The 7,867-nt window shown below is 44.3% G+C and overlaps 1 pseudogene; it reads left to right on the forward strand.

The window, feature by feature from the left end:
- The first annotated feature begins 5,548 nt into the window (after positions 1-5,548).
- LOC129081087 (DNA repair protein RAD51 homolog 1-like) lies at positions 5,549-6,562 on the forward strand (annotated as a pseudogene).
- Positions 6,563-7,867: the final 1,305 nt, after the last annotated feature.

A 7,867-nucleotide genomic window follows, 5' to 3' on the forward strand; every position in this document is an offset into this window, starting at 1 on the left:
AGGGTCAGGAGCAGCCCTGGATGCCACGGCCCCATGGGTGGAGTCCTGGCAGGACTGCTGCAGTGACCTGGCAGTGCGCCCTGGCCCCCGGGAGAGGGAGTAATGCAGGTGCCGGCCCTACAAGAACGGACACTGGACAAGAACAGTGCACTAGAGACACAGGGAGCCTGGGCCTGGAGAGAGGAAGACTTGTTTGCATTGCAGTCTTGGACTCCCAAAGTGCAGACAAGAATAGAGAGGGGTCTCTGGGCATGAATTTGAATTTCAGACTTTCTGAGAACAAGGGGATTCTGTGTTTTATGGAAGAGAATGGCTTGGAACAGGGGAGCCCCCACTCCCCTAAACTGGGTAACCTATTAATAAAACACTTTTTCTTTCTCCACCAATTATTGTGTTATGCTTGTGTATGGTGGCAGGCAACCAAATCCCACTTTGTAACAGTATCCTGGAATAAAAAGTGACAATAGGGAAAAACCAAGGAAATCTGAATAGAGGAAGAATTTTAGGTAATAACAATGTATCAGTATTGTTCATCCATTGTAATAAATGTACCATACTAATGTAAGATACTCATAATAGGGGAAGTTGAGTGTGGAGTTTATGGGAACTCGCTCTATCTTTCTGCTTTTTCTGTAAATCTAAACTGTTCTAAAACATAAATTTTATTTAAAAAAAAAAGAACAAAATAAATCATAGACCCTGCCTGCCAGCCCTGAGACAGGGGATAGAGAAGAAGGAGGAGAAAGCAATCTGTGTGAACAGTGCTGTGATGAAGGCCCCACTGTTGCTGACTGTGGGTGGCTGCTCTGAGTCTCTGGGAGAGTGGAACACCTGGGCATGTCACACGGCCCCAAGGGCAATGGTCTGGGTGTGCACTGCATGCTTGTATTAACCCACAGGAGAGGGGCCCGATTTTGCTGGGGTTGATGTTAACTCAGGAAAAGCTTTCTGGGGGAGGTGACTTTGAGCTGAGTTTTGAAGGATGAATGGAACTGAACTAGGGATATAAGAGAAGGGGAAGGAGGGAGATGAACAGGGCGTGCCCTGCTGAAGGAGCAGCAAACTCAGTGGCACGAAGGGCTGAGGGCTGGGGTGTAGGGTGTTATGAAGGGTGGGTAGGGGCACTGGGGGGGGAGAAAGCCAGAGGGAGCAGGTAGGTGCTTTAGACACCCATGGGAAAGAATTCAAGTTTTATCCTTAAAGCAATGTGGAGCTATGAAGGATGTCACCCCTGAAATCAATAGCTTACTAGGGCAGCGATTTTCAACCTTTTTCATCACATGGCACATACATAAATTGATTAGTACAATTCTGCACCACACCAACAAAATATATTTTTTGCCAATCTGACAAAAAATAGGTATAATTTTGACTCAATCACACTGGATGGCTATTGTTGTGTTGGCTGTTGTCATTTTTTAATTTGACAATCTAAGGGAAAAGAGGTCAGTGCCCCTGACTATATAGTCAGGTATTGCATGTTTTAAAAATTTTTGTGGCACACCAGTTGAAAATCACGGCAGTAGGGTAAAGGGAAGGTGAAAGATGACAGGTAAGGGAAGTGAAGCAAAAAATCTGAACTGATGGACTTTGATCTTGGGGGGGAGGGGAAGGGCAGCTCTCTAACAAGACTGATCAGGAAACAATGACTAGCTAATTAGTGGTCCAGCGGAACCCCAAGACACTCATGGCAGAGAAGCGTGCATTGAGATGTCACTTGCCATCTGTGGGTTCAGTCAGAGGACTGTTTTCAGATGTCAGTTCTGTCTTCTCTTTCAGCCAGAGGGTAGTGAAGCCAGTGATGTGGGAAGAGCAGGTAGGTGACGCTTGTACCATCACCAATCTTCTGGAGAATTCTATTCCTCCTGGTAACCTTCTCTTGGATATCTGCTTCCAAGAATAATGTAGGTGGATTGGAGTGGGAGGCAGGGTTCCTCCCCCCACCCCCCTCAGAAAGCTGAGTTTCTCTGGGCTCAGTCAAGAGCAAGCCTGGAGTTACCTCAGTGTTGAGTATCTGTCCAAGACAATGGTGGTGGGGCAGGAGCCTGTGTTCCACAGTTGGCCATGGCCGGGGGTATGGACAGAGAGCCAGCATTCCCTTCATCATGTGAGCACTCTGTGGAGGGAGAGGAATTTCCCTGGAGCCCTTTGGTTGGAAAGTGTGCGATACTGGATATGGTCTGGGCTCCTAGGACCTTGTTTATGGTTCATGGGCACTTTGAGGCAGAATTAGCTTAGATTAGAGTTCCTGGTAGAAAAAAAGAGGTTTTAGCGAGGAACAAAAGAACCACAAATCTCTGTTCAAACCTTACGCAGGAATGCTGAAGTTAGAGAAACTGGGTGGATTAACTGCTTGTAGAGCTCAAAACATGTTGCTGTAATTTTTGTGTTTTGCTGTTAATAAAACCCACATGACTCAAAAGAAATTAAAGAAGGAAGCTAGCTAGAACCTTTTAAAGGCAGAGAGAATTTTAATCATTGACTAGTCTTTTTTTTCTTCCCTCAATGTCATTGTTCTGTACGTGAAGACTTCTGACTCAGCCCTTCCTTTGCATCTGGTGGCTTGAACTTGCCTGCTTCAAGTGGGTCACAATCCATTCTTGAAATGGAAATGAAGTCTGCACAGCAGCTTCATCCTCAGAGCACAGGGACCTGGGCCCAGCCAGGGCATGACAGATCCTTGTGGTATAAATTTCTCCGTAGATCTGAGAACAGTTTTAGACCATTGATCTCACGTCACCCAGAATCGAGATGGAGTGACAACTGATAAACTGCATGGTGACAGGCTGTGGCCTTGGGGGAAAAAGAGCTTAGATGTGGGGGGAAAAAAAAATGAGCTGATGGATTAGTTATTTGTCTCCCAATTCCCCTCACCCTAGATTTTTTTTTCCTGAATACTTTAGAAGCATTTATTTTTAGATAATTTTATAGTTGTCTTTTTGCCCTTCATAGGTGCTTTGGTCTATGAAGCCTGTCAAGGAATGTAGATAAAATCATTATTATATGTAGTGCTCAACTGCCTCCAGAAGTCTCAAAGCTCTATTCTTAGGCCTGAACCCCTAGCAGGCTTTTACCTGCACATGCAGGGAACTGGGATACAAATAACCTTTGGCACTAATGCTAAGTGACGTTTCTTAAGCAGCATTCATTACCCAGCCTGCAGTCCTCAAACACTGCATGCTTTAATTGGGGTCAGTAGGAAAAGAGGCACATGGGTGGAGTGGAACTAGGAGATGGGATGCCCCATGGCCAATATTTAAATGAAAATTTTGTTTCTCAAACTTTTTGAGTCCTTTCTTTATTCCAGCTCCTCTGTCCAAAAGACCGTGTGAATCACCTGTTAATCCAAGAAGCCCTGGGGTACTTCAGAAAGATTTTGAGGGGGTGAGATAAGAGGGCCAGGGAGATTAGGAGAGTATGGTGGATCATTTTTGTTCAGAGATGAATAATGGTTGAATTCTTGCTGCCCTGGATCCGAGCTCCTGCTTTGGTATCCAGTGTGAGAAGCCAAGGTGAGGAAGAATGGGCTGCTCCATGCATTGAACTGAGAATCCTAACGGGCACGGTCAGCCATTTATAGGATATCAACCTTGCTTTGCTTTGCCTGGGGAGCCTTGTATAGACACCCATGGTCTCAGGGGACTGAGAAGGGGGTTAGATGGAGGAATCAGAGACCCTACAGGGAAAAAATAATGTGACAAGCTGTCAGAACATGGCAACTGGGTGACTCCTGTTTCCTCAATGGACAGGAAGCCCTGTTGAGCCCTGTATGCTTCAGGGCTGGGAGCTGGGAGGAGGGAACAATATAGGATGTGGGATGTCTTACACACCTTTCCATTGAACCCCAGTGGAGGCTTTTGCTGATTTCTGGATGAGAAGGAGTGGAGTGGCTTTTTCCAGGAGTGGAATGTTTCAAGTAGAATATTTGGGAGGGGGATTCTAATGATAAGGAGTCATGAAATCTATAGGAGTCAGAAAAGCTGCTCACTGAGGTCAACTCTAGAGTACGCCACTAGAAGGAAATTCAGGGGGCAAAAGCAAAGCACAGCATGTCAAAGCATGGGGTAGGAGTTCTTTAATTTAGCATAACAATCTGGATTGGCCAGGTTGTGCTTCAGTAACAGATAATGCTTAAATGTTAGTGATTTAAAACAAGTGTATTTTTTGCTTACTCTGCATGTCCATCACAGTTGGGATGGGGGTTGTGTTGTAAGCTGTCTTCACTTGGGGACTCAGACTGATGGAGTAGCCACTATCTGGAACTTTCCCTTTGTTGTGGCAGAAGGAAGAGGGAATGTAGTAAATTGTGCATTGGCTCTGAAAGTTGCCACCCAGATATTTCAGACTTGACTTCTGCTTACATTTCTTTGTCCATTTCAAAATCCTTATAATGAACTCATTCTGCCTTACAGTCATTAGAAGGCAGGCTTGAGGGAGCAGAGCAGGAGAGCTGGACAAAACCCTTAGACAGAATGAATGCCAAGACATGTACTCTGAGCTTGCCCCTCTTTCTCAGGTTTTGGAAAAACCATTACTTTTTTTCCCCCAGAAGGAAAATAACAGTTGGGAGACACGCTGGTTCAAGGCATATGTGTCTCTAAATTCAAGGAAGGTCAGAAATAAATTAGAAGTGTCCTCATGTGACGTATTCCTTAAAGTATAGGCTAAATTACAGCTTCAGACTAATTAGTGAGGAAATCGCCCAAGAATGAAAGATTGAGTGTTAGTAATGGGATTCCATGTTCTCTTTCTTATGCTTGGGGAAAGCTTGCACAAAATTGTCTTCATTAATCAGAGTTCTTTTTACTTTTACCCAATCAACCAACTATCAGGATCAAAAATGTTTTACTAAGCAACTTTCAGAGTGTGAAACTGTGTTCTGCTGAGTGTTTTACAGCGGGGTTATATCATCTGCCTTTTAGGGGTTTACAATCATGTGGTTGGAAGTACTCAGGGCAGCTAAACAAATATTGAGAATAACATAACTATGAATACTGACTCTGGGAATCCTGGAGAATAAGCTTTTTTCAGTAGAGAAGGGCTCATGAACAATATTTAGAAAGAATGGAACCAGAAGAATTTAGTTCATTATTGTGTGTGCCATCCACAGTGCTGGAGACCAGCCTGTAAGCTCTTGATGTCTAAGACAACACAGTGGGCGGGGAAGGTAGCTGCACCATTGCACAACTTGAGTGTAATATGGTTAGTGATGAATTTAGTGACAAATGCCCAGGAGAGAAAATCAGATTCTAGGATCTCACTTAAAAAGCAGAGGAGACGAAACTTGCCAGACAGAGAGCGCGCTACAACCAGATACAGGCCTGAGGGTAGCTGAGGCGTTCCCCAAGGCATGTAGTTGAGAGCTGAAACTCACTTGGGTTGTGTGTAGAAGGTGGGAGAAAGGGAATAGAGAAGTGGGGCACAAGTGAGGGCATCTGGAGTGTGTCCAGGGTCTGGTGTGTGCCAGGCCAGCAGACAGAGGTCGGAGTGCACAGCCTGCGGGAGTGAGTAGCACTGCAGGCACAGTATTGAACGCTGAGTGTTGGCAATGCAGATGCAGCTTGAAGAAAATGCAGATACTTCAGTGGAAGAAGAGAGCTTTGGCCCACAACCTATTTCATGGTTCGAGCAATGTAGCATAAATGCCAATGATGTAAAGAAATTGGAAGAAGCTGGATTCCATACTGTGGAGGCTGTTGCCTATGCACCAAAGAAAGAGCTAATAAACATTAAGGGGATTAGTGAAGCCAAAGCTGATAAAATTCTGACCGAGGCAGCTAAATTAGTTCCAATGGGTTTCACCACTGCAACTGAGTTCCACCAAAGGCGTTCAGAGATCATACAGATTACAACTGGTTCCAAAGAGCTCGACAAACTACTTCAAGGAGGAATTGAGGCTGGATCCATCATAGAGATGTTTGGAGAATTCTGAACTGGGAAGACCCAGATCTATCATACATTGGCTGTAACATGCCAGCTTCCCATTGACCGAGGTGGAGGTGAAGGAAAGGCCAGGTACATTGACACCGAGGGTACCTTTAGGTCAGAACGACTGTTAGCAGTGGCTGAGAGACATGGTCTCTCTGGCAGTGATGTCCTAGATAATGTAGCATACGCTCGTGGGTTCAGTACAGACCAACAGACCCAGCTACTTCATCAGGCATCAGCTATGATGGTAGAGTCCAGGTATGCGCTGCTAATTGTAGACAGTGCCACTGCCCTCTACAGAACAGACTATACTGGTCGAGGTGAACTTTCAGCCCGGCAGATGCACTTGGCCAGCTTTCTGCGGATGCTTCTGCGACTTGCTGATGAGTTTGGTGTAGCAGTGGTAATCACCAACCAGGTGGTAGCCCAAGTGGATGGTGCAGCCATGTTTGCTGCAGATCCTAAAAAACCTATTGGAGGAAATATCATTGTTCATGCTTCAACAACCTGACTTTACCTGAGAAAAAGAAGAGGAGAAACCAGAATCTGCAAAATCTATGACTTTCCCTGTCTTCCTGAGGCTGAAGCTATGTTTGCCATCAATGCGGATGGAGTGGGAGATGCCAAAGACTGAATCATTGGGTTGTTTCCTGTGATAAACCTAATTGCTGCAGCCTAGTGGAGAAGGCTGCTCCCTGGGGTTCCTCATGAGCTTCTTCCTGTTTGACTGCCAAAAAAAGGCTTCCGGGAAAATAACTATTATATCAGCCTTTCTGGTGGTATAAACTGGAGACAGGTCAGTAGTCACAAATTGATCTGTTTATTTCTTCTCTAGAGGGTGTATTAATCTGTATGTGAATTCTTTGGTTTTGGGGGTTGGTGTATGGAATACCTTTGACATAGTGCCTTGAGGTTGACTTATGACTAACAGCTGGACAACCTTGTGTTTCCAACAGAACTAAAGCTGGGGAAACCTGACTCTTCTCTCACTGTCTGAATAACGTTGAAAAAAATTGTCTTAGCTATGTGGCAAAGGGAATGGGTCTCTTCACAGGTTCTTTCTCTCTGTGAGTAAATCTGTCAATCAGACAGGGTTTTTTAAGTTTGTATGTCTGAATTATCACATGTAAGAATTTGTTTTTAGTTAAGGAATACTGAGCAGACCTGCTGAGCCACCAGCCCTTTAACCACCTACTTGCTTGGGGTGTTTGGTGTTTTGTTTTTGCTAAAATCAACTCAAGATGATTCTATGATCTTAAGCACTTCAGAGGCTGAAGAAAGTAGATTCAGTGTGGAACTGTTATAAAGTGGTTATTTGTAGTGACTGCTGTTTACAGGAGTTATTTCAGAACAAACTAAGTATTTCAAGATAGGGCCTTTATATCTTTTTGACATGGGGTAGGGGTGATCAGTTTCTATTGCTTTAAAATTGAAAATTTAAAAGGGAAGTCCTATATTCAGATGATTCAGCTTATTGTCCTTCAACCTAATATACTCTTACAAGGTGGACGTACCATGGCTTTCCTATGGCCTTCATTTTTATTCTGTAAGTCTCATGTTGTAGAACTCCAATGCTACCCTGGGTTATTCTACTTCAGGAGTTTGACATACTCTTCTAACCCTTCAAACTTATATTCAGGATGGTTTTAACAAGTTGTTCTAATTTCAAAGGGACTCTCAACTAGTACTGGGAGGAAAGGCAGTGAAAATCCCTGCTGGTGCCTATATCTATCCTGGTATATGTAGGGAGATACAATTCGATGCACCTTTGTTTTAAAAGCAGTTCTGTTCCCTGGCTTTTAAGAATGGAGTATCTCTCAGGTCTTTTCTTACCAAAAAACATACCTAGGGTGGTAGAATAAAGACACAGTAATGGATTCTGGAATGGGAGAAAAAAAAGGCAGAGGAGATGGCTAAGGGAACTCCTTTTGAGAAGGAG

This window comes from Pteronotus mesoamericanus, unplaced genomic scaffold (assembly GCF_021234165.1).
Source record: "Pteronotus mesoamericanus isolate MK-2021 breed Mesoamerican mustached bat unplaced genomic scaffold, CSHL_Meso_final contig_94, whole genome shotgun sequence".
In the NCBI taxonomy this organism is placed as follows: domain Eukaryota; kingdom Metazoa; phylum Chordata; class Mammalia; order Chiroptera; family Mormoopidae; genus Pteronotus; species Pteronotus mesoamericanus.